The 26,579-nt window shown below is 35.6% G+C and overlaps 1 protein-coding gene across 2 annotated transcripts in view; it reads right to left on the bottom strand.

Annotated features, from left to right (window-relative positions):
* Positions 1-18,460, bottom strand: part of LEPR (leptin receptor) — a 105,870-nt gene extending 87,410 nt beyond the window's left edge. For both annotated transcript variants that reach the window (XM_069478041.1, XM_069478042.1), the window contains exon 1: positions 18,292-18,460. The gene's annotated coding sequence lies outside the window, so the exon portion shown is untranslated. The remainder of the gene's footprint in view (positions 1-18,291) is intronic.
* Positions 18,461-26,579: the final 8,119 nt, after the last annotated feature.

The following is a 26,579-nucleotide window of genomic DNA, read 5'->3' as shown; positions in this document are numbered from 1 at the left end:
GATGTTACGTAGGTCTCAGATTGATTCCTGAAGTTGGCAAATGATTTGTATACAAAATAGCACACTTAAAAAATGCTGTGCATTTTGTTTGTTGACTTCCTGTTTAAGAACATGATGTTGCTATGTGCAATAAAATAAATTTAGCAAGATGAACATAAAAAAGAACATGCACAATGTTTTTTGTTCATATGAGACTTTTGACTAGAGGATATTTTAACATATTCTCTGGAACATAGTAGGTACTTGTGAATAGTTGCTGAATCAATTGATGTAAATAATATCCATCCCCATGTTTTAAAAAATAGCCCTTTTATCATCTATTCAGAAATTTAGAGAGGGAAAAGCCTTTATCGAAATATACAAATATTTGAAGAAATCTTTATAAAGTATACAAAGATTCATCCATAGACTGATCTAAATCATGCATCTATGATATCTGGATATGGGTGCAATAATTCAACTTGCATAATACACCAAACACAGGAAGCATGTTAAACATGTTTACTCTTCAGTTATTATTATGAACAAAAGAAAAATCAAAATCTATGTTCTACTAGATGATCACATTTTGGGTTTTCGGAGGAAAATCAGACTTTTCATTTCTATTGTAAGGGAGTATTCATGTTATTTTTATCTTTCAGATTCTACTTAAATATAAAACAGAAAAGTCACAATCATTGAGAAAATGATTGGACAGAAATAAAATTATTTACGACTTGCTCCAACTTGCTCCAATGATATCAAAAAGTCTCTGAGCTTTAGAAAAGTTTATGAAAAGGAACTTTGACAATTCTGTTGCTTTGATGAATAAACTCAGTGAGCTCCAAATGCCACTAATTATTCTTTTTCCCTTCTGTTAGAGAAGCATCTCTCACTTAAATAACAGCATTTAAGTATTGTTTAGATACACCTAAAAAACTCTATTTCTTCAAGTGCCAAAAATTTAACAGAACAAATATAGCCTGATCTATTTCTAGTAGGCTTGTCATTTTAATTATGTTTACTTTTATTTCTTCACTTGTGATAGAAATTAATCATGTTATTCCCATCAAGTAGCTGTTAAAGACTTAAATTATTTGTAAAATAAAAAAAAATCTTCCATCATTTTTGTGTAATTATTTGTCACTTGGAAAACATAATTTCAATTACTTTGACTCCAGATATGACTAATTGTGTGACCTTGTCACATATTAATTCCTAAAAAACGCAGAAGGATAAGATATGATTCACAGACCTCAGTAACATAAAATCAACAAAGTTGAGTCAGAGTAGGACTCTTACCTACAATGTAATTTAAAATCTGTACATAGGCCGGGTGCGGTGGCTCACGCTGGTAATCCTAGCACTCTGGGAGGCCGAGGCGGGTGGATCGCTCAAGGTCAGGAGTTCGAGACCAGCCTGAGCAAGAGCGAGACCCCATCTCTACTAAAAAAATAGAAAGAAATTAGCTGGCCAACTAAAAACATATATAGAAAAATTACCCGGCCATGGTGGCGCAAGCCTGTAGGGTCCCAGCTACTCGGGAGGCTGAGGCAGGAGGATCACTTAAGCCCAGGAATTTGAGGTTGCTGTGAGCTAGGCTGACGCCACGGCACTCACTCTAGCCCGGGCAACAAAGCGAGCCTCTGTCTCAAAAAAAATAAAAAATAAATAAACAAATAAATAAATAAAATCTGTACATAAACTGATTCATTTAAATATTAACTGAATATTCATTAAAATGCAAGTTACTACACAAGGTGCTGGAAATATAAAAATTAATAAGAAATTATCATTTATTTTCAGAAATAACATTATTTTATTATTTTTTAACATGTCGCACTGTGATACCAATAGGAATAAAATACAATGGGACTTCAGATTCAAGACGGCAAACTGAACAAACTGATCTTCTCTCCCTCCCGAGATGCCTTGAGAATTACAGGTAAGTAAATCATATCAACCCACTCCAATAGAAAGAATGAGAGGGGTCCAAAGAGAGATTTAAATAAATTTCTGGAAGATGAAGCAAAAACTAATGAAATATAATGAAGGAAGTAACTACTTAGGATATTTGGAAAAGAGGCCATTCTGATTGGAAATGTTCTAATTAGTGAGGGCAGGAGAGTGAGGTAAGGCTAAAAGGACAATATATTTTAACTTGCATTTAAATGTCAACTTGCATTTTAGTGAATATTCAGTTAATATTTAAATGAATCAGTTTATGTACAGATTTTAGATTACATTGTAGGTAAGATTCCTACTCTGACTCAACTTTGTTGACTTTATATTACTGAGGTCTGTGAATCATATCTTATCCTTCTGCGTTTTTTAGGAATTAATATGTGACAAGGTCACACAATTAGTCATATCAGAAGTTAAAGTAATTGAAATTATGTTTTCCAAGTGACAAATAATTACACAAAAATGATAGAAGAATTTTTTTTATTTTAAAAATAATTTAAGTCTTCAACAGCTACTTGATGGACTGCAATATCTGACTTCTTTATCTCCTTATAAACAATTCACAGCAGCCAAATCTAGGTCCCTGTATCTGTCAGGAAAGTGACAGACAAACAACTGCAATGAACTTGGACTAGTCTAATTAGGAAAGGGGTTTATTAAAGATTATTGGGTAGCTCACAGAATTCAGTGACTGCCAGAGAACCAGGCTAGAAAAGAACACAGGCAAGAACCACACCCAAAGTCCCATGTAGAATTGCTTTAGAGAAGAAGATAGCCCTGCCCCATACTAGGACACTGCATGTTATGACTGAAACCTCAATGCCCACTACCTCTGAGTTCCTGGCAGCTCATCTGCTCTTTCATGTCCCATATTTCCGGTCTAAACTTTGCCATGAATGCCTCTAATTGATAAAGTCTAGTTCACACTCTACATGCAGGCAGTCAGGAAACTTGGGAAAATAAGGGCTTATTAAGTGGGAAGTCCCCAAACGTAGGCAAAGTATTCAAAGGTCAAAGAGAATGAAAAATTATACTACATACTCTTATATGTTAAAAGGAGCAAAGAGCAAGTTATTTGAGAACAACTTACCCTTTTAATGTAGGCTTGGCAGCAATATGGTAAAGTCTTTACGCATTCTGACAGTTTGGGGGACAAACTTTCAGCATAAATGGCAGCTCCTTGATGAAGTGCCTAAAATGAAGCCTATCAGTTGACAAATGCTGCCCATATGCACAGAATTCACAGTTTCCTAGTTTCTTCATTTAACAGCCATGCTGAATGGAGACATGAATGAAGACATGAAGAACGCCTTTAGCAATACGGTAAATTTTTTATAAAAAGAAAGAAAGAAAAAAGAAAACTTGACCACAATCTTCTGTGATAAGTCACAGAAGAAAGAGTAGCTTTAACAAATGTTTAATGAGTACACTCAGAGACATTTCAGAAGATTTTGTATCCATAAAATGACAAAGTGATCATGATAGGAAGAAAGAGCTTTTAAAAATTCAATGCATGGTGCAATAAAATTAAACACATTTACATAATTAATTCTCCCCCAAAGGGGGTGGGAAGAAACAGAAAAGAGATGTTTGAAAAAAAGAAGTCACTTTTAGATTTAAAGGATAGATCTAAGAAATCCAAATCCAACTAACAGTATTTCCAGAAAAAGAGAATAGAGAGGAGGAAATGATCAAAGAAATAATACAAGAAAATTTCCGAGAGCTGGTAAGAGACACAAATGTTCAAACTGAAAAATATGGCTCCCAGGTTCCAAGGAGGAGGAATGGAAAATGATCCATTCCTAAATATATCTTCAAAAAATTGTCAAACAGCAAAGGAAAAGAGAAAATATGAAAAGCTTTCAGAGAAGAAAAAAAATCACTAAAAGTGAGAAACACAATGGAAACAAATGTTTTATCCAAAAACATTGAATGCTAGAAGACAATCAAGTAATTGTCTTATAGAAAATTATTTTCAGTTTAGAATTCTAGTCAAGGAAGCCTCAGAGGGAAACAAATATATTTTCAGTAATGCAAATGACTTAGAAAATTTATACAGTATGAATCTCTTTCTCAAAATTATTATAACTTTACAAGATATGCCAGCAAAATGAGGGGTAACCAAGAAAGAGGAAAACATGGATTAAGCAAAACTGACAACAAATAAGTCTAATGGCTCTGCAGCCGTGAGAATGACCAGTCCAGATAGCAGCTGTAGTACATATGGCCCTGAAAGGAGATGGCAAGGAAGAACGTGAGGATGGAAGGCAACTTGATACACAAGATGATACTGAAGCTGGAAAACCTTGAAAACAACACAAAAACACAAAATAACACAGGGGAAAAAGGAAGTTATAGTTCAAAATTTAAGCCACCAGTCCATATTAGAATATGAGCCAGTGGGCTTCAAAAAGAAGAATGAATAGATTCCAAAAAATTAAGAAAATAAGTAAAAAATTGAAAATTATCAAGGATGAAATGAAGAAGGCCCATGTAATCCTTTCCCAGTAAGAAAAAATAAAGTTAACTGAAAAAAGCTTTACTGAAAGTCATGATGTAAATATGAGCCAAAATTAAATATAGCATAATTTTGAGCAAATGCTAGAACCAAAGAATCCATTTGAAAGAAGCAAGAGTCTCCTTAAGCTTAACTCTAAGAATATTCTTCTTTTGGTGGCTCAGGAGTCACACTGAATTCAATGTAATATGAACACTCTTGATTCTGCAGTAAATAATATTTACAGGGTCATAATAACAATAATGCTATTTATTAATTTTTCAATTTTTAGGGGCAATCAATAGACAAAAATAAGAAATTTAATTACAAATACTAAACATAAAATATTATCAATATTCTAACTGTTCAGTTGTCAGATTTGGGTGTTATAATTCTATAAGGAGAGATGGTGGTAAGGCAAAGGGTGAAATATCCCAACCTCATGAAATAAGGAGTCAGGAGAAACGTCTGTAGTTAATGGAACAAAAACAGTGGTGAAAATTACAAATGTAATCAATAAAGGAGCTCATAAAATTAATATAATTATATGTGGAAGTGGAAAAAGAAAGGAGGTGAAATTAGTAAGCTGCTAAATTCTCCTCTACCATGGTATCTGCTTAAATGACAAATGAAAAAATAAAAAAAAATAGGCAGTATAAACACGTGATTTACTGTTTATAAAGAGTACCTCCTACAGAGGTAGTCACAGGAAGAATTAAAATCAGAAATGGTTCATGTTAGTTGTTCCCAAGGTCAGGTTGTACCCCTTAGTGAGGGTAGCAGGGCAGGGAGCTACTGCTTTATACTAAAATAAGTTTTTGTTATCATGCACATGGATTATTTTCACTCAAAATTATTATTTAGTCCTTTTAATGAAATAAAGTGTGACAGGACTTCACAGAAAACAGCTACTAACATAGTCCTAGGGGCCAACAAAAGGTTCACAGAAGTGAGATTTTAGGTGACACACAAATGAAGAGAGTAGAATTGTCTTTCTTCTATTTTAAGATTCCCAATATTTTAATGCCCCTGGCATCAGGATTATTGTTTCAATTGATGGCATCTTACAATTCCTGATGGCCTGGTAGCAGCTGTGATCTAGTTGTTATTAATTACATACATCGAAACTGGGGCGCTTTCCTAATGATTGACTGGACAATTTTAACCCATGTATATTTTGGTCAACAAACTATTTAAAGACCACTTGAGAAAGGAATATGAACCCCAAGTGTTGTCTTGAAACCTTCTGTTGACATATCATGGTAAGATCAATAAAAAGCCACCATCAAAATGTGCAAAATGGACCAACTTGGAAGAAAATCCCAGAAACAATAGTGACACATTCTTTTTTGAATTGCTACATCACAAATATTTCTGATAGCCCAGAGTATGACATTGGTTGGAAAATGTTGATATCAACAGCTATGAGTTGAAAAACAACAAGGAAAAAAACAGATTTTAAATATAAAAAATTCCTTAACCAAAATCTTTGATTTATACTTTCCTTATAAGAATGTGATTTAAATAAAAATCTTTATCTAAATAATTCTACATGTGCTCCTTCAATAAGTATAGACCTAAAATTCTAAATGATGATAAAGTATTATAAAATAGTTAAATAGGCAGACCTTTTTCTTTCTTAGTTATACAAATTGGTTGTGTAGCTTAAAAATCCATGATGTCTTAGATTTAAAGAGTTACGACTACCTAGAAAGAGTAATAATTAGGAAAAATCAAGAGATTTTTTCTAGCTTAGAAAATCATTAACGATTTCATAGAATAGAGATTTAACTGCCCCTTGAACAAAGGGGAGGAATATGAAGCACATCATAAATATTATAAAAACGATTCCAACAGAGCCTACGGTCAGTAGAAACAAAGATCAGCCAAAGGGCATCAGTAAACGACAATAAGGTGTCCTGTGTAAGAACTGAATTGCAAGTTTAGAATCATATTAGTCAAAAGACCAAGATGCTACTTGCTCAAATAACTGCTTTTTATAGACTTTTTTGCATCATGTTCTGTGCAAAAACCTTCTCTCCCACCAAATCATACCTATAACTACCAGTGTTGTTGCAAGACACCCAGATCACTAGACAAATACTCAGCTACCTACTGGATATATCTAATATGATAAATATCCCACAATTCTGAGAGATAACATCTTAATAACATAACATCAACTACAATAAATGCGTGTGTCAGTGTATTTTCTCTCTCTGTTTTATCTGTTTATGCACGTGTGTTTAGCTATATGCATTATTTATTGTCTGTTTTATCTCCTGAACACTAGACAATGTGGTTCAGAAATTCTGTTGGTACATACAGAATCTAATTGTTTGATTATCTCATGTTTATAATTTCTTAATTTTCATAGGTTTAAACACCCAAATAACAGCTGCTAGTTAAAGTAAAATGAGAAAATATAATTCCAAGAAAAAGTAAGTTGTCCTATGCCTTCACAAAACAGATATTTGGTAACAGCTGTTCTTAAACTTGAGTTCACATTTTTAAAGCCTATTATAGAAGTTCCTGAGAATCTCTATTTGACTCAAACCTTTAGCTATTAATATTATCTAATACAAACAAATAAAACACTTATATGTCCCCACAAACTTTATAGAAAGTATTGGCCCAAGGGTAGGGCACACTCACTCTTTCACTTGTACTTGTGTGCTCTCACTCTCATTCTCTCTCTCTCTCTCTGTGCACTCCTAATGTCTTTTACTCTGCTCTATTTTTTTCTTTTTTCCATCACATTTATCACCTTCTAATATATGGTATCATTTACTCATTTAGCATATTTATGTCTGTCCCCTGCTATGTTTTACAAGCACAGGGATGCTCATTCACTTTGTTCAGCATCTAGCATAATGCTTAACCCAGAGTGAGCTCTCAATAAATATTTCTTAAATAAATAAATGAAATTCTAAATATTGATAATATATTTCTAGAGGGCATTAAATGGAGTTAAAGTTAAAGCCCTTGTATTTTCCTGTATTCATTATTATACAAAGTTTATTCAGTTTCAACTTTGATAACCTAAAGATTCATGTGATGACTTCTAAATAATCACTGAATGGTAGAAATAAAATGTATAACTCTTAAAGTAGCAAAAGAAAATTTGAAATGACAAAAAGTAACCAAACTAAAATATAGAAATAAACAGAAAAGAGACAGAAATACAGGGCAAATAAAGAAGACATGACAATAAGTACAGGTATAAATATATCACTAATTGTACTAAATGTAAAGTGACAAAATTCTTCAGTAAAAAAGACACTGAATTTAAAATACTTTAAGAAATAAGTGCTGTTTACAAGAGATACATCTAAAACATAAGAATATAGAAGGGCAAATGCAAATTCCACAGACACATCTAAAACAAGTATATAGAAATCTGAAAGCAAAAGGATGGAAAAGAGATTTACTATGTGCATACTAAACAAAAGAAATCTGATGAAGTTATATCAATACCATAAAGATAGGTTTGAATGCTATTAAGAAGGTTACTCCAATTGACAAAAGTTGCAATTAACCAGGAATATATAATTTAAAATGCGTATACACACACCATAAGATAGCCTCAAAATAACATGCATATTGTAATGTAACCTCAAAATGTATAAAGTGCAAATTCAGAGAATTAGAAAGAAAAAGACAGAAATACACAAATATGGTATAAGATTCTAACATACTCCCCTCAACAATGAATAGAATAAGCAGACACAAAATCTGTGAGGAAGTATGAAATTGAAAGAAGAAAATTAAGCAATTTGACTTACACAGAACTATGGTACCCCAAAACTGCAGATTACACATTATTTTCAAGCACTAATAGGACATTTACAAAAACTAACCATATGAAAAGACAAAAAGCATGTTTCAAACAAATCCAAAGAGTTAAAATCATATAGTCCACACCCTCTAACCACAGTTATTTAAGGCAGAAATAAACAGAAAAGATATAACTACATGGATGCCATATGTTTGGACATTAAGAAAAATAATTTTAAGTAAATTACTGGGCAAAAAAGACATAATGAAAATTAGAATATATTTTAAGCTGATGATAGTGAAAACAGCATCTCAAAACTTATTTCATGCAGATAAAGAAGTATGTAGAGGGAAGCTCAAAGCCATAAATAATATTTTTTAAAAAGAAGAAAGGCTAAAAGTTAATGTGCTATCATTTTTTATAATCAGTTACAATTAAAAACTTAATAGAACACTCATTTAAGCAGTTAGAACAGCAAAAAAAAAAACTCTAAATAAAGTAGAAAAGAGGAAATAATACACAGATAAAATTAATGTAATAGAAAGTAAATATACAACAATGAGAATCAACAAATTAAAAATTGGTGTTTTAAAAGACAAATTAATAAAACTTTTATGAGATTGAAATAGAGAAGGCACAAATAACCAATATTAAGAATAGAAAAAGGACTCAAGTACAGAATTATTTAGAACTGACTTTATACCAATAAATCTAAAATTTAATTTTAGATGAAATGGATGAATTTTTAGAAAATATAATTTACCAAGGCTGACTCAATGAAAAAGGAAAGAAAGAAACCTGAATGGTCCTATAGCCAGGAAATAAATTCAATCCATCAAAAATCAAAAATCTTTGGTTTCACCAAGGAGTTTTATGAAACATTTAAGGAACAAATAATTTTAAATCAGCACAAATTCTTCCTGAGACTAGAAAAAGGTAAACACTTGCCAGCTCATATTTATAGTTAATATAATCTAAATTCCAAAACACAAGGACAATTTGAAAAAGGAAAATTATAGCCAACCACACGTTAATATAAATTTTCTTTAATTCTTAACAAAATATTAGTAAACAGAATTCTGCAATTCATAAAAATGATCATACTGCACGAGTAGGATTTATTCCAGGATAAATATGATTTAACAATTTAAAAATCAATTAATATAGTTAGCCCCATTAATAAATTTAAGGAGTAAAATCATATGATTATATCAGTAGATATAAGAAAGCATTTGATAACAATCAACATTCATTCAGGACAAAAACTATTTGCAAACTAGAAAGATTGCGGAAGAGAATTTCCTAAATCTAAACAAAGGGTATCTGCCAAAAACCCACAGCAAACATCATTCTCAATGATGAAATGATTTCCTCCATCACCACATCACGTCAAACATTGTACTAGATGTCCTAATCAATGCAGTAAAGGAAGAGAAAAAAGTTTAAAGATTATAAGAAAGGAAGAAACAAAACTGTCTGTCATTATTCATAAAGGGCAAGAAAGAGAAAATACAAAATTATTTACATTTAAAATTTCCAATTTAACTAGAAAGTTCAGCAAGGTTGCTGGTGAAAAATATAACTATATAAAATCAAGTATTTCAAATACTTCCCTATTCATTCTGTGAGGCCAATATTAGTCTGATACTAAAATCAGACAAACACATTATAATAAAACTACATACCAATACCTCTTATGAATATAGATGCAAAAATACTAGCAAACCAAATCAAGCAACATATGAAAAAGATTATACACTACAAACAAATGTGATTCAGCCCAGGAATGCAGGGTTGGTTTAAAATATGAAAATCAGTCAATGTAAAACACCATAATAGAGGACATGATCATCTCAATAGAAAAACACTGGACAAATTCCAATACCATGTCACGATGAAAAAAACATTCACCAAACTAGGACTAGAAGGGAATTCTCTCAACCTGATAACAATCACATATGAAAAACCTACAGCTAACATCAGACTTAATGGTGAAAAACTGGATGCTTCCCTCTAAGTAAGGAACAAGAATGACTGCTCTCACCACTTTATTCAACATTGTACTGAAGGTTCTAGCCAGGGGAATTGGGCAAGAAAAAGAAATAAAAAGCACCCAAATTGGAAATAAAAAAAATAAAATTACCTCTGTTCTTTATGATATGATCTTATAGATAGAAAATACTAACGAATCCACAAAAAACTTACTACTAATAAATGAATTCATCAAGGTTACAGTACATAAGATCAATATACAAAAATTATTTGAATTGCTATACACCAGCAATGAACAATCTAAAAATAAAACTAAGAAAGTAATTCCATTTCCAACAGCATCAGAGAGAATAAAATACTTAGGAATAAATTTGACAAAAGAAGTGTAATATTGGTACATTGAACACTATAAAACATCATTGAAAGAAATCATAGACTACTTAAGTGGAAAGACATCTCATGTTCATGAAATGAAAGACTTAATTTTGTTAAGATAATAATACTCCACAAATTAATCTAAGATGCAATTCGATCCCTATCAAAATCCCTGCTACCTTCTATGCAGAAATTGACAAACTGATTCTAAAATTCACATGTATATGAGAGGGAATAAGCCAAATAATCTTGAAAAAAAAAGAAAAAAGCTGCAAGACTCACATTTTCAATTCAAAACTTACTTCAAATCTTCCATAATCAAGAGAATGTGGCACTGGTATAAGGAGAGAAATATAGATCAATGGAATAGAATTGAAAATCCCTTACATTTTTGGTAAATTGCTTTTTGACAAAGTGCATAGACAATCAATGGGGAAAGAATAATTTATTCAACAATGGTGCAACAAGTGGATATCCATATGCAAAAGAATTCAACCAGTCACTTCCCTCACTTCATATATTCAAAGTAATAAAAAACCTAAATGTGAAAGCTAAAGTTATTTATATTTTTCTCATAAGAAAAACATCATATAACATCAAAAGTATAAGTACAAAAAAATAGATTCATTGAAATTAAAAACTTTTTTTTAAAATTTCAGAATATTACAGGGGTACAAACACTTTGGTTAAATATATTGCCTTTGCACTACCTGAGTCAGAGCTACAAGCGTGCCCATCCCCTGATGGGTAAATTCACACCTAATGGGTGTGGTGTGCACTGTCTGGGGGAAATTAATAACTTTTGAGCTTCAAAGAATACCATCAAAAAAGGATAGTTCAGAGAAATTATTTGCAAATCATATATCTGATAAGGGACTTTTCTCTATATATATACAATGAACTTATACAACACAACAATAAAAAAAAATTTACCCAATTCAAAATGCACAAACAACATTTCTTCAAAAAATATAAACAAATGGCCAAGAAGCACATGAAAACATCATTAGTCATCAGAATATGCAAATAAAAAAATAATGAGACACTACTTCACACCCACTGGAATAGTTATAGTCAAAAAGACAGTAACAGTGTTGGCAAAGAAATGGGGAAATTGCAACAAGAATGTAAAATGACACAGCTGCTTTGGAAGACATTCTGGCAGTTTTTCAAATATGTTTAATATAGTCATGTGGTATGACTCAGCAATTCCACTCCTAGGTATATACCCAAGACAGATGAAAATATATATCCACTCAAAAACTTGTACAAAAGTGTTAGTAGTAGCATTCTTCATAATAGCCCAAAAGTGGAAACTACCTAAATGTCCATCCACTGATGAATGAATACACGATGATGTAGCCATATGGTGGAATATCATTCAGCAATAAAAAGGAATGCAGTACTAATACATGCTACACAGATAAGCCTTGAAAACATTATGCTAAGTGAAGGAAGCCAGTTATTAAAGGCCCCATGATTTTATTTATATGAAATGTCCAAAATAGGCAAATCCATAGACAAGAAAGTAGATCAGTAGTTGCCAGGTAAGGAGGAAGCTGGAGAAAAGGGAGTGATTGCTAGTAAGTATGAGGTATATTTTGGGGGTGATAAAAATATTCTGAAATTAGGCAGTGGTGATGGTTGCATCATTCTGTTAATGTACATTAACTATGATAATGTACTCAAAATCAGTGAATTGTATACTATAAAAGGGTGAAATTTATGATATATGAATAATAGTCTAATAAGCCATTATTTTTTAAAATGCTTTTAAAAATCAAGTAGATTTCTATATGGTACCAAGAAATAAAAAATGAAATTTTAAAAAATATATATATAATTTAAAATAATTTCAAAAATATGAAGTTTCTGTGAATAAATATAACAAGAACAGGTTCAAGGACTCCTAGGGAAAAACTTAGACAAGGCTTACAGCTCATATTAGAGAAAAACTCAGTATATAGAGACAGTCATAGATTCTACGACTGATATTTAAAAGATATCAATTTCCTTTTTATTATTTATAGACACAAAACAATCTCAATACAATCTCTATTAAATTCTAACAAATGTTTTAGAACTTGACAAGCTTATTCTAAAAAGTATATGGAAAGTGAAGAGCAAAAGAATGATACAACACTCCTGAAAAAGATGCAAAATGGGAGAATTTGCTCTATCAGACAGCAAGACTTATTTTAAATCTATGATAATCGAGACAATGTCATATTGGCAAACATACACAAAGAGACCAAAGGAAAAAATACAGAGCCCAGAAACAAACCCACACACACATCAACTCTTAATATTTGAAATAATCAATGTTTGTTGTTTGAAGCTGCTAAATTTTGAGGTAATTAGTTACATACCACTAGATAACTAATACACTCCTGTTCACCAGTATTTCCAGATTTATTCTCCTTTTAGCGAGAAATAACATTCCCCACCCCCTTGAAGTTAGGCATGACCATGTGACTTCTTTCACTTCTCAAATGTGAGTAGAAATATTTCATGTTACTTCCAGATTGAAGCATTTAAAGATGGTTGATGATTATGCATGCTCTTCTCCTACCACACCAAATGGGAAAGTCCTGTGTTCCAGATTGTACAGCTACAGAATGGTGTAGTTTCCCCGAACTTAGATCTCCGAATTATCACACAGAGGATAGTGCCCTGGAAAATTGTCTTGATCCACAGGAGACTTTGCATGAATGAGGAATTACATTAAGTTAATGAGATTTGGGGTTATTTGTTATTGCAGCATAACCTAGCCTATCCTCACAGACACCAGGCTCAATATCACTAGTAATTAAAGTAATGAATATTAAGATAATAATACGTACTCACCAGATGGACAAAATTATATGGTCTGACAATACTAAGTTTTAGAAAAGCTGTAGAGCAATGAGAGCAAGAATGGAAATTGGTAAAACCACACTAAAAATGTGTGGCCTTATCCAATAAAGCTGAAGTGTGCAATCTCATAATTTGACCCAGTAAAAAGATTACTAGTTTTATACTCTAAAGGACCTCCTGGACCTATACACCAGGATATTTGTAGATGGATCATAGCTGCTCTATTTATAGTACAAAAAAGGAAAGTATCCATAATCAGAATCAATTTTAAAAGTTAATGTGTTTTATTCATACAATGGAATATACCCAGCTACGAAAATGAACAAGCAATAGCATTCATTCAGCAAAAAAAATTACTAACCACTTCTTACATGCTAGGTCTTATTTCAGACAGTCGGGATACGACAGTGAGCAAAACAGAAAAACATCCTGCCCTTATGGAGTTTACATTCTAGTGGAAATAGGGCAGGTTAAAAAAAAAACCCAATAATAATTAAGAAGTCATACAGTATTTTAATAGGTGAATAAATGCTATAGGGAAAAGCAAAGGAAAGGAAAGGAGAAAGAATATATTGCAAGGTAAGAAGATATGCAATTTTAAATCCTACAATCAGGTCAGCCTTCATTGAAAAGCAGACATTTGAACAAAGACTTAAAGGAAGTGACAATAACAGAGCAAGCCATGTGGATATGGGGGGGGGGGAGAGCATTCAAGGCAGAGGAGGAGGCTCAAGTGCAAAGATGGTTTCTGATATATTCAGGGAACAGCAAGGAGCCCAGTGTGGCTAGAACCGAATGAGAGGAAAAACAGTAAGAAATGAGACCAGATAGGTAACGGGGTGCAGGGACTGAAAGATCAGGTAGGGCCTTGTAGGTTATCCTAAGGACTTTGGTTTTTACTCTGTGTGAACTGGAAAGCAATTGGAGAGTTTGAAGCAGAAAAGTGACACAACCTGACATATACAGTAAAAGGAGAGCTCTGATTGCTATTTTGAGAATGGATCGGGGAGAGCAAAGGATACAAGCAGGGAGACCAGTTTGGAGGTCCTTGCAATAATCCATGTGGGAGATGATGGTATCAGGGTAGCAGCCTTGAGGTGAGAAGTCCTTATATTCTGGATTTATTTTGAAGATAGATCAAAGAGGATTTCCCAGCACATTATATATGAGGTATGAAAGAATGGCAGGAATCAAAGAGGACTCCAAGGTTCGGGACCTAACCAACTTGTAAGATGGGGATGGGGAAGACTGCAGATAGCATAGGTTTGGGCAAGATGAAAATTCCATTTGGAGCATGTTGAACTGGGGATGTCTACCAGATATTCAAATGGAAATGCTGAGTAGGCAGCTGCATATAGAGATCTGAAGTCCAGGTTCAGAAGCCAAGGATTGAGCTATCATTTTTGGAGTCATTAATATGCAAATGGAGAGATTGCATGTCCACATCAAAGAATATAGAGAAAAAAGAGCTAAGCCTTAAGGCACTCCAATGTTAAAACCTCTGACAGAAGAGGAGAGGCCAATGGAGACAGAAGGGAGCAGCAGGGAAAAAGGAGGAAAACCAAGAGTGTATATGGTGTCCTGGAAGTCAGTAAAGAACTGTTTCAAGGAGCAGAGCATGATAGCTGTGACAATGCTACCAACAGGTATAGTAAGGTGAACTCTGGCAACTGACTACTGGATTAGCAAAGGTGATCTCACTAGTGACCTTGACAGCAGTACACTCTGAAGTAGTTTAAGCATAGCATTGAAAACAGAAGATTGATAGGAATAGGTTCAAAAAATAGTGTGAAGAGAGAAACTGGAGACAGGGAATATAAACAACTCTTTCAAATACTTGTGCTTTAAAGGGAAGAGAAGAAATGGTTTAATCTCACAAACATAATGTTAAGCAAAACAATCTATGAAAGAATGACTGCTATAGTCATATAATTTTTTTTTAAAAAAAAGGTAAAACTAGGCTTGTGATGAAGGAACAAGCAAGAAGCTTTTGGGTATTGGAAATGTTCTCTGTCTGGGGTGGTAAGTAGTAGGGTATTTGCCTTATAATTATCTGTTATAATGATTTGTTATAGTATTTGTCAACCAATAAATTTGTTTTATATACTTCTTGCTTATATATGTTATAGTTCAAAGTGTTAAAATTTTTTCAAACGTTAATAAGACCATGTATGTGAAAAGATAACAGACAATATCACTACTGAGTTACAAAAAGTATTTGAGAAGCAATATCACAAGTTATAAGCAAATAAAATTTGAGTAGAAACTCCAAAAGGTTGTATGTACTAAGTCTGTCCAGTAGGTGAACATTTGCACCTTTCTAATTTAATTAAAATTGGAATTTGTAAATCACATAAAATCTTAAGAATTAGAGCAGACTGTAAGCCTTTTTCTTCATTTTTAACTCCACAGGACATTTTTTTTAGTGTGCATGTTTGGCTCTCAGTATGAAAAATGCAGTATAGTATCTGCCAAGAATTCATTTTTTTTCTGGACACTTTTAGATTTTATTTCCAAGACTTCCCAGAGATATTGCACTTCACAAACACAAAACATTTGGTGCTATCATAGTAATCTAAGTGTGAAGAGATGACTGGGTTTTTTGTCGGTAAATTCAAGGGAGAGTAAGGCTGCAGGCTACAAAAGAGAAACAGAGCCTCTGCCAACCAAATGACACGCCCAAGTCATGAATGAGTTGGCTGTGGACCATGAGTGATCTGATCCATCCACGGTTGCAGTTGTTTTCCAAACAACTAGCAGGGTATTTGAATTCTACTACTCCCAGTTCATTCAGCAAGCATTTTACTTAATACTCTGAGCATCTCTTTCTAAGGAGATGGCCATCTACTTCGCCAGAGAATACGAGCGAGGGAAGACAAATGCCTGAATGACTGGTAACATTTCTAGCCAAAAGACAAAATGGCAATGAAAATAAGTTAAAATGTGTTCATAAAAGAGTACTTCAAATCCACTCCATTCTCCCAAACTGCATACAAAGCACATGTGGGTGGGAAGAGCCTATTTTATTATTTTAGATCAAAGCCACCAAAAAGAGCTAGAAATATTTCTAAGCCAGTCCTAACTAGTGATGACTAAGTTTCAAATAATTTTGAAAATGCTACCAATAAAACATGTCAAGTAGCAATAAAAGCTATTCCCACATTCTCTGTTGTTTAAACAAGCAACATTTTTTTTAATCAAAAAGAAAACACAAGGCACACTGACACTTCATAGTACATACTCGTTGTACTACGTGTGTGTGTGTGTGTGTGTGTGTGTGTAAATTCCTCATTTTTTGCTTTATCTATTTAGTTAACCTCTGCTATTTTCTGGGATTCATTCCAAGACAAGGAAATGCATTACTAAAATTGGCATCTCTGTTATTAAGCTTAATACCAGAAAGGCTCTGAAGTGGTCTGAAACCATGTTTTAAACATTCTGCACACAACTTTATGCTAAAAAGTAACTAACACTGTTCAAGAGCAGTAATTAATAGGAAAGGTGCAACTTCTATCTTCCTCCAAAACAACTTTTATTTCCTGTAACTGTACAATACTGGAAGAGAATAAGTGCTATGCTAAATCCATGTGTTTTTGTTGCAGTGTTGCCAATATTGGCTTAAAGATTCTTTAAGGTAGTATGAGAAGGTGATCTAAATATTCACATATAAACAGTACATTTCTGAGCTCCTTATAAATATTTTTCTGTACAACTTTTGGTTAGAAAATCCTAAAAACACAAGTCATTAATGCATATAAACCAAATGCCAAGATCAATATAGTTTGTTTAGTTTCATGAAATTATGCAACTAGCAATGTTTGTAACAGGCTAAAGAGTTAAAGATCTATACGTTTTTGATCTGGGACACACCTTACATATTATCGAAAGGCCCTTAAAATTATCTTAATCCAACCCTCTAACTTGAAAAAAATGAGGAAACTGAGGCCCAGAGAGGTTAAGCTAACCACAGTGTCACAGATAAATGGGAAATCATACCAAAACTCAGATTTTCTGATTCCAAGTCCAGAGCTCTGAAAGAGCATTTGTTTGAACATACTTTAATACTTACGGAAATAAATGGTAACAGAAGACACTCCAGGCAGCCCCTCAATATAAAGAACTCCCTCAGGCTTAAGAGACCCAGTCTCATCTTCTGTTTGCAAACACAAGTTCTAGAAATAGCACCCACAATAACCAATTTCTTAGATGACATCATCATACCTGGGGTTTCCAAAATGATTCCTCAGTTGTTCTCTTTTCCTCAACACTACAAATACCCTTAAGTAAGTGCTTTGGTTAGGGTTGGATTTGATCGGGATTGAATTTGGTGGTGGCTGTTTTTTTTTTTAATTTGCTTGCAGGGAGGAGGGGGAGAGAGTGAAAAACAAAAGCTGAGGTTTAAACGATCCCTACACTGTAAATATTTTCCTGGGTCATTCAAACCAACAAATCTGTCCTCGAGGCCCCAGGGCTTACAGGTTTGCCTCACAGTCCCTTCATTTTCCAAAGTTGGCAGGAGGCCTGGAAAAGAAGTTGGGCGGCTGGCACGTCTTTTCGGTGGCCTCCGGCAGGTGCGCACCCAGGCGCAGCCGACTGCTCTGAGCGGTGCGCCCCGATCCTCCTGGTCCCGGGGAAGCCAAGAGTCGCCCGGCGTCCCATCCACCCCACTCCCTCAGCCCGCCCGGCGCTGGCAGCTCTGATGGCCCCGCTAGGCTGGCCCCGGACTCCCCGTTTCCAAATGGCCCGCAGGCTCCGCGCCTCCCACGCGCGTCCCAACGCCCAGCTCTCGAGTTACCCGGAGCAGGAAGAGGTGGCAGTAGGGGGTGGAGGAGAGAGAAGCGGGTTCCACTTGGATCCAGGGGTCCAACCCCGACGAAAGGCAGAGATGGCGGAGGCACGGGGGCTCGGGCACCTGTGTCGCTCCCACTCGGCCAGCCGCGGGCTCTGCGGTGGGGCCGCTCCAAACTCCTCGCCGAAGGTGCCGGGGAAACTCTCAGGAGAGAGGAAGGCAGCCGGGTGTGTGGGGAGGAGGCGCTGAGGAGGAGCAGCCTGGGGTGGGGAGAAGGGAGGGAAGGGCCGGGTGGCCTCCCGCGCGCGCCCCGCGCTCCTCGCCGCCGCACCGGGGCGGGAGGACAGCCGCGCAGGTGACTCGGGGCGGCGGCGGGAAAAGCCACTGCGCGTGGCCGCGTGCCTAGGGTAGGAGAGAGCGAGAGCTTGGGAAGGAGGACCCCCTGCCCGTAGGAAGGCCGAGAGCCCAGGCGAATCCAGCGGCAACGCGGCGCCTCCAGTTCCGCCAGCAGTCAGCTACAGCGCGCCCACCCGGAGCTGGTGGCTGTCAGACTTTTCCCTGTCCCCTCCCACCCCCAGACTTCCAGGCCTCTGCTGCAGCAGGTGTGGAAAATACTACGATAAGGATTGCAATAATTGGGAAGAGTGGGAAAGGAAAGAGAAATGGAAAAGATCAAAAAGAGTGAGGTAGTGGGTTTCCTTATCGCCGAGGATGCTTGCAAGCCAGAATCATGGTCATGCTTGTCAGGAAGGCTGAAGACTTCCAGTTGAGGGTTGAACTAAAAGCTCATTTCTCTTTCAATCCTGAAATTCACTGATGTTTGATGTATCAAGTGAAAAAAAAAAAAGTGCCCTTGAACAGTCTGATTCCAACGCCAAAGTAAAAGACATTTCCTTGCTCTCCACTCAAACAATGTTCATTCATTTGTTTATTTATTTAATATATTTTTACTGCAAACATACTACATGCCAGACAACATGCTAGGTGCAGTTATTGTGTTCCTTGAACTTGGAGTTGGAGGCAGGAAGACAGATAAGCAAGTATCCATAGAATTACCAATTGTACTGGGTGATATAAAGGAAACTAACAGGGTAAGAGTTTTAAGCTTCTAGAAATTAATTTGACTAACACCTTATAGAAAGATCCATTAGGAGCACCCAGAGAAAGTGAGGTGCCAGAAATAGTCCAGAGACGGGAAGGGCCAGAAGCAGAGTGTCCTGGCTCCCTGGCCCAGCTGCTTTGCATCATAGGAAGAAACTGCCATAACTTTGTAAATGGAACTTTTACTCCGTAGGAACATCTTCTCAGAACCAGTGTCACTTTCTTGAAGAGAATTTGGATCTCCAGACCACTTGTTGAAGCCACTTTATTCAGAAATGTCATATTTGTGCACTAAATGAACTTTCTGGGACATCTATGGTAGGCAAAAATAACCCAGAAATGCTAACCTTTGGGTTTTCAACAAACTTCAAAAAACATGTTTCCATTGGATGGAAACAAGAAGTGGAGTAGAGATACTGGCTTCTCCAGATTATTATGACACAAAACAACACAAAAAGAATCCTTAATTAAATAATCAGAATGAACTAGCACATTAGTTTACTAAGGCTGCTGCAACAAATTACCACAGACTTGATGCTCAAAACAGAGATTTATCCTCCCGTTCCAGAGACCAGGGGTCTAAAATCAAGATGTCAGCAAGCCTGCCATCCCTCCCAAAGTTCTAGGGGAAAATCCTTCCTCACCTCTTCCAGCCTTTGGTGACTTCAGGAATTCCTTGACTTGCGGCTGCATTACTCCAATCTCTGCCTTCATCTCCATATGACCTTCCTTCTCCTCTGTGTATGTCTTTTTCTCTTCTGTTTGTTGTAAGGACAGTTGTTATTGGATTTAGGGAACATCCACATAGTCCAGGGTGATCTCATCTGGAGATCCTTAACTTAAAATTACATCTGCAAAGTCCCCTTTTCCAAATAAGACCACATTCACAGCTTCCAGGGATTAGGATGTGGACATTTTGAGGGGAGAAATCACTATTTAACACGCTCCAAATAGCAAACTGATAAAGACAAAAATCATTGTCTGTTGTGGTATCAGGATGTCATTCCGGCATCATTATCCAGAATTGTGTTGATATTAAGTACAATTAATTATTTCATTGTGAACTACTAAAAATAAGTATCATTAAACCTGGGCATTACAAAGAAGAACTGCCTATGGAAAAGAAATACAGGCCAAGTGCAGTGGCACATGCCTATAATCCCAGCACTTTGGGAGGCTGAGAATGGAGTTCAAGACCAGCCTGGGCAACATAGTGAGACCCCATCTCTATAAAAAAAAAAATTTAATTAACCAGGCATGGTGGTGCACTCCTGTAGTCCTAACTACTCAGGAGGCTGAGGTGGGACTATCACTTGAGCCCAGGAGTTCAAGATTACAGTGACCTATGATCGTGCCACTGCACTCCAGCCTGGGCAAGAGGAAGACCCTATCTCTATTTAAAAAAAAAAAAAAAAAAAAGACAGAAAGGAAGGAAGAGAAGAAATGCAAAGGCCCATGCCCTCAACTAATGTTTGGGTCACAGGCAATTACTTCAAGTCAATCATGGCACCTCACAAGCTACCATTGTTAAGAAAACTGCATCCTACATACATATGGATGGATTTCTGATAATGCACCAATTCTGAATGTCTGCTACACATCAGGCTCCAAGTCAGGAGCTCCTAACAGAGTTTATATTCAAGGCTAGGGGATGCCTGTGAATCTCATTCTGTCTGGCACAATGCTTGGTGCATATCTGAGGCCTCATAAAAGCTGTGAATGAATAAATGAGAAAAAGTAAATCACTACCAATCAGCTAGGCAATTATTACCACATTGAAAAACATCTCTATAATAAGAAGATAGAATTTACTAGAGCAAAACAGATTAACACCCTGACTCATTTATTATTTTCTTGAGTGAAAAAAAAATCCCTAAAAGGAAATCTTTGATGTGAAAAAGAAATTAATGAGATGACCTATCTTCTCTTTTGAAAAAAAATCAATAATATACCTATTTACACAAATGCAGATCCTGCTGGGAACAATCAATCATGATTGAAGTTATAGTTACTTAAAGTGGGTAAACTATTTTATCTAAGTATTTTGGTTGTTAGTTTCAAAAGCATAAGCATTGCTCAATATTAAGTTGATAATATTGATACATCACTTCTTGAAACTCTACAATGATTTCAATGACTCCACTCTCTTCTTGGCTCACCTCTTTCCTCTTTGACTTTCATTCTTACTCTTCCACTCTTACAGTTTTAAACAATCAACCAATATGTTAATAAATACCAAACTGAGCCTCATTCAGTGACTTACTTGGGTCACAGGCCCATCCCTGAACCAGTCATGTGGCTGGTAACCTGGGATAGGATGACTGTCCAGGTATGAATCACCTGTCCACTCCTGGAAAACAAGGGATGGGAGGAGGGTTGATCTTATCCTCACGAAAGACCTGAGGGTGGGGGAAAAGTGGTACCCCCAAAATAAAATTAGGGTATTTTCACTGAATGGGAAGTGGACAAATAAAGCATATATATCCACTAAAATAGACATTCAGAAAGTTTTGTGGTTGAACTGACAGTAGTTTTAAATAAAACAGCACCTCACCTGGTCCATGGTGCCCTAAATGTTTTTTAGAAAGTTTCTCAGAATAAAATAATAACTATTGATTATATGTCTAATTACCACACAAATCTTAAAAATTTACATTCATAAATGCATATAAAGGCATTTGCAAAATGCTTTTCTGTGCATCGGAGGCAATAGAGTCAAGCATGTAGGCCCTAGAGTCTGATTGCTGGAGTTTTTATGTATATTTATTGCAAGACCTTGAATCAGTTCTTTACTCTCTCTCTCTGTCTCAGTTTCCTTTTTTTATAAAATGGAGATAATAAGAATCATCTCTCTGAATTGTCATGAAAAGTAATACACTAGAATAGTCCTTTAGAATAGTCTTGCTTTTAATGCCTAATAGAATGCCTTCAGAATAGTCCTTGTTATCTACCAATAGTAGTCTATTAAGTTTGCTTATTATTTTCTCATTTAGTCTTAACAACATCCCTGGAAAACTTTGTATCTATTTATTTTAGGTATCTTTAACCTCTATGCATGATGAAACATTGAAAACTCCTAGACTTGATTATGTTTTTATATTTTTAGGGAGGAAAGCATAATCTGGGTGTGTGGTATATAGTTAGAAATAAAATGGGAAGCCTAGAGCCAGGGATAACAATTAAGACCAGTGCTTCTCAAACTTCAATATGCAACTGAATCAACTCACGGATCTTTAAAACACAGATTCTGATACAAGAATGCTACGGTGGCAGCCTGGAGTCTGTATTTCTAACAAGCTTCAGAATGATGCCAATGCTGCTGGTCCTCAGCAAGGTAATGGACTATTTAAATATAATCAATGCCATCTCCAGCAAAAAATAATTTATATGGAATGTACAGGAAACTTTTAAGTCCTCATGGAGAAATAATTTACAACTTGAAAAGTTGTAACTGCTAATTAAGAACTGTTGTGCTCAATGAGCAAATTATATGGAAATATTTTTATCTTGATTCTTAATATGTCTCTGAGAACAAACCCCTTTAAATCCTGAATATCCAAGAGAAAGTTACTAGTTGGCACATGAGAAGGCAGCTTTGGTTAGCAGAAGAAGTGTGATATAAGACACTATGATGGTCCTTTTCACATGTTGACATGGTTAGGCTACAGTCCCCAGTTATGCAAACACTGATCTAGGAGTTGCTATGAAGGTATTTTTTAGATGCGATTGAAGTCCATAATCAGTTGACTACACATAAGAAAGATTATCCTAAATAATAGGAGGAGGAGGGGGAGGAGGAGGAGGAGGAGGAGGAGGAGGAGGAGTTGTTGTTCCACCTGTAGACAGAAGCTTCTGTCCATGACTGAGAGTCCCAGCTTGCTTCTCCTGACAGTCTACCTCGTGGATGTTGGACTTGCCTAGCCATTCCCTACTATCATACAAGCCAATTTTTTACGATAAATCTCTCACTGCATAGCTCTTCATGATTCTGCTTCTCCAGTTGAAACATGACAGATTTGGGTACCAAAATGGGGTGGTGTATAATAAAGACCTAAAAATGTGGAAATGTCTTTGGAATTGGGCAGGGGGCAGAAAGTGGAAGAATTCTGAGGAGCACAATAGAAGTCTATCTTGTCTTAAACAGGCTTTTAGTAGAAATATGGATGTTAAAAACTCTGGTTCCTCAGAAAAAAGTGAGAAGCATGGTAGAGAAAACATATTGCCTTAGAGAATACCTAAATCATTACGAACATGCTATTGGTAGAAAAATGGACATTGAATTGGCTGCTGGTAAGGACTTAGAAGGAAATGAGAAAAATGTTATTGGAAACTTGAGGAAGTGTGATACTTGTTATGTAGTGATAAAAAGCTTAGCAAAATCGTGTCCTGCAGTTATAGGGAATGCAGAATTTGTAAACAATGAAATTGGACATATAGCTGAGGAGATTTCCAAGCAATGTTGAAGATATAGCCTAGCTTCTTCTTGCTGCTTATAGTAATATATGAAATGAAAGATATAAATTAACGAAAGAATTGTTACATACAAAGGAACCAGGACTTGAAAATTTGGAACATTCTCAGCTTATCCAGTTTCCAGTAGATCCATAAATTAAGAGATTCACTGTCAGGAAAGCACAATGTAGAAATAAAGCTAAAAGTGTGCTGGTCAACCTTTTGCTAATATCTCAGAAAAATTAAAAAGTCAGAGTATTCACAAAGAAATAAATGTTGACTTACCACTTGACCCAGCAATCCCACTACTGGATATCTACCCAAAAGAAAAGAAGTCATTTTATCAAAAAGATACCTGCACTCAAATAAATGTGGTGTGTGTATATATATGTATCTGTGTGTGTGTTTGTGTGTGCCTGTGTATATATACACCATGGAGTACTACTCAGCCATAAAAAGGAATGAAATAATATCTTTTGCAGCAACTTGGATGGAACCGAAGGCCATCATCCTAAGTGAAATATTCAGGAATGCAAAAACAAACACCGTATGTACTCTCCAATAATTAGGAGCTAATCGATGAGCACACAGGGGCACAAAGAGAGGTAAGCATCATTGGAAATCAAGAAGTAGGGAGGGAAGGGGAAAAACCTACCTTTTGGGTACAATGAACACTATTCAGGCGATGGGCACACTAAAAGCCCTGACTTAAACATTAGAAAAGGTATCCATGTAACAAAAACATTTGTACCCCTTTAATATTTTGAATTAAACATAAGTCAGAATATTCAATTACACAAAAGGCTCTTTGAAGAGATTAAACAGGTGACACATAGATCCCCTCAGACATCTCAGCAGAGCCTTATAATAGAGATGAGATTATCGAGGGAAAATCTATAGAGGAGTCTCATTTCTTCTGGAAAGAATTCTTCTAATACATACAGGAAATCTACAAGGTTCTTGAGAATTTTATACCAGTAGAAACACTGCCCCACCTTGAAATTTAAAGGATAGAGTACAAAATGAAAAAAAAAAATCTGTTGGACCCCCAAAATTCTATAGACAGGAAACAAGCTGATAAAATTCCTCATCTGCAAACATAGATGACACTACAAAACAGATAAAAATCCTAAGGTTCACCAAAGAACTAATGAATAAAAACCTCTGGAGGTGGGGAAACAGGACTCTGCATTTTAATAGTCACCACAAATGAAATTAGAGAAAATTAGCTTTAGGAGAAAAGCAAGAATTAAATTTCGCTTCAAACATTGGAAAGACAGCCATGGAGAAGATGTGGTAGGCTATTCTGTGTAGCTCCTATACATTGAGCTAATATCCATGAGTGGAAAACATAGAGAGCAAGGTTTAAACTGAATGCAAGGATTAACTTTCTTCTTCTCACAACCATTAGAAGTGTAATAGGCTACCTGGTGAGACAATGTGCTCTTCATCATAGATATTTTTAAGCAGAGACTAAATGACTGTCCATCAGGAATGTCGTAGGACAGAATTGGATGGGCAAAAGGTTAGGCTAGAATGGTGATTAAGGCCACCACCACATCAAAGCCTCTATTATTTGCAGTTACAATTTCAGAGCACTTCTATGAAGATTTTGGGTGCAAATGACAAGTTATATAGTAAAAATATTACTTTACTATCCACAGTAGAGTTGATCCACCCATAGAACATTAACAAATTTTTCCTGCAAAGTTGGTGACTGCTTTACTTTCTTTGCCTACATCTGTTCTCCGTTGAGGAGGGGGGCGTGGGGAGAGAGAGAGAGAGAGAATAGAGAGAGAGAGAGAGAGATAACTTGTCTTCAAGATGGTTGGAGTGAATTGGCAAATCTGAGACAGGAAAATTAACTGATGTAGATTATCGTATAAACACATATACACAAGCCTTAACTGTAACCAGCTCAGTTAAGCAAAGAACGACTGCACAATTTGACAGTATATCTACTGTGTAGATATGTACCTACTCTTCTATGACTTTCAGATTGATTATGTGTATGAATCCTTTAGGTTTGGAGCACCCATTCCCTGCAGGAAACAATACCCTGCAGTAAATACCCCTGTAACTATTTAATAACTATATAATTACAGGGGTATTTACCAAAGTATTTCTTGACTTTGGCCATTATGGATATTCCATATCCCATTAGTAGTGTCAAAGAGCTCTGCAGCACACTGGTAGAGGTGAAAGGACATTACTATTAATATTAGCATCTAAAAACTATAAGAGATTACCCAAACATTAAAATTTCATGACAGTGATTTGAGATTACTTGGTTATCATGGTCCTAAAGAACACTAGTAGGCTTTGTTTTTCTTTTGTGATTTGATACTGCTACAATTGCCCTGATTTATTCTTGCCTTGGGAAGGCAAAATGGTGATGGAGTGGCAAAATCGAGGTCTCAGAATATGTGCTGAGGCTTGATGAAAAAGGTACAGAAGCACTTAGACCTAACAACAAAAGAGCTGTATTTGCAAACAAAAGGTGTTATGGTAGAAAAGAATTCATCAATACAATTAATAATAATAAATATTAAAGTATATTCTGGATTTGAGTAAATGCCTTCTTATATTTAATTGTACTGAGTTGCATTAGCTGGATAAATATAGCTGTTTAATTACATAATGGATTCTGAGACCAAAATAAACATTAGAAGAGAAAACCTTTTATATAAAGATGTTTAAACTTTGGGGTCACTGGACATGCCATTTGCAGGTAATTAGCAGACCTGCTTATTTGAGTAAATGGTAGCCAGTACTTCTGCCTGCACCAGAAATAC

Source organism: Eulemur rufifrons, chromosome 8 (assembly GCF_041146395.1).
Source record: "Eulemur rufifrons isolate Redbay chromosome 8, OSU_ERuf_1, whole genome shotgun sequence".
In the NCBI taxonomy this organism is placed as follows: Eukaryota; Metazoa; Chordata; class Mammalia; order Primates; family Lemuridae; genus Eulemur; species Eulemur rufifrons.
This window is presented reverse-complemented; position numbering and strand designations above follow the sequence as displayed.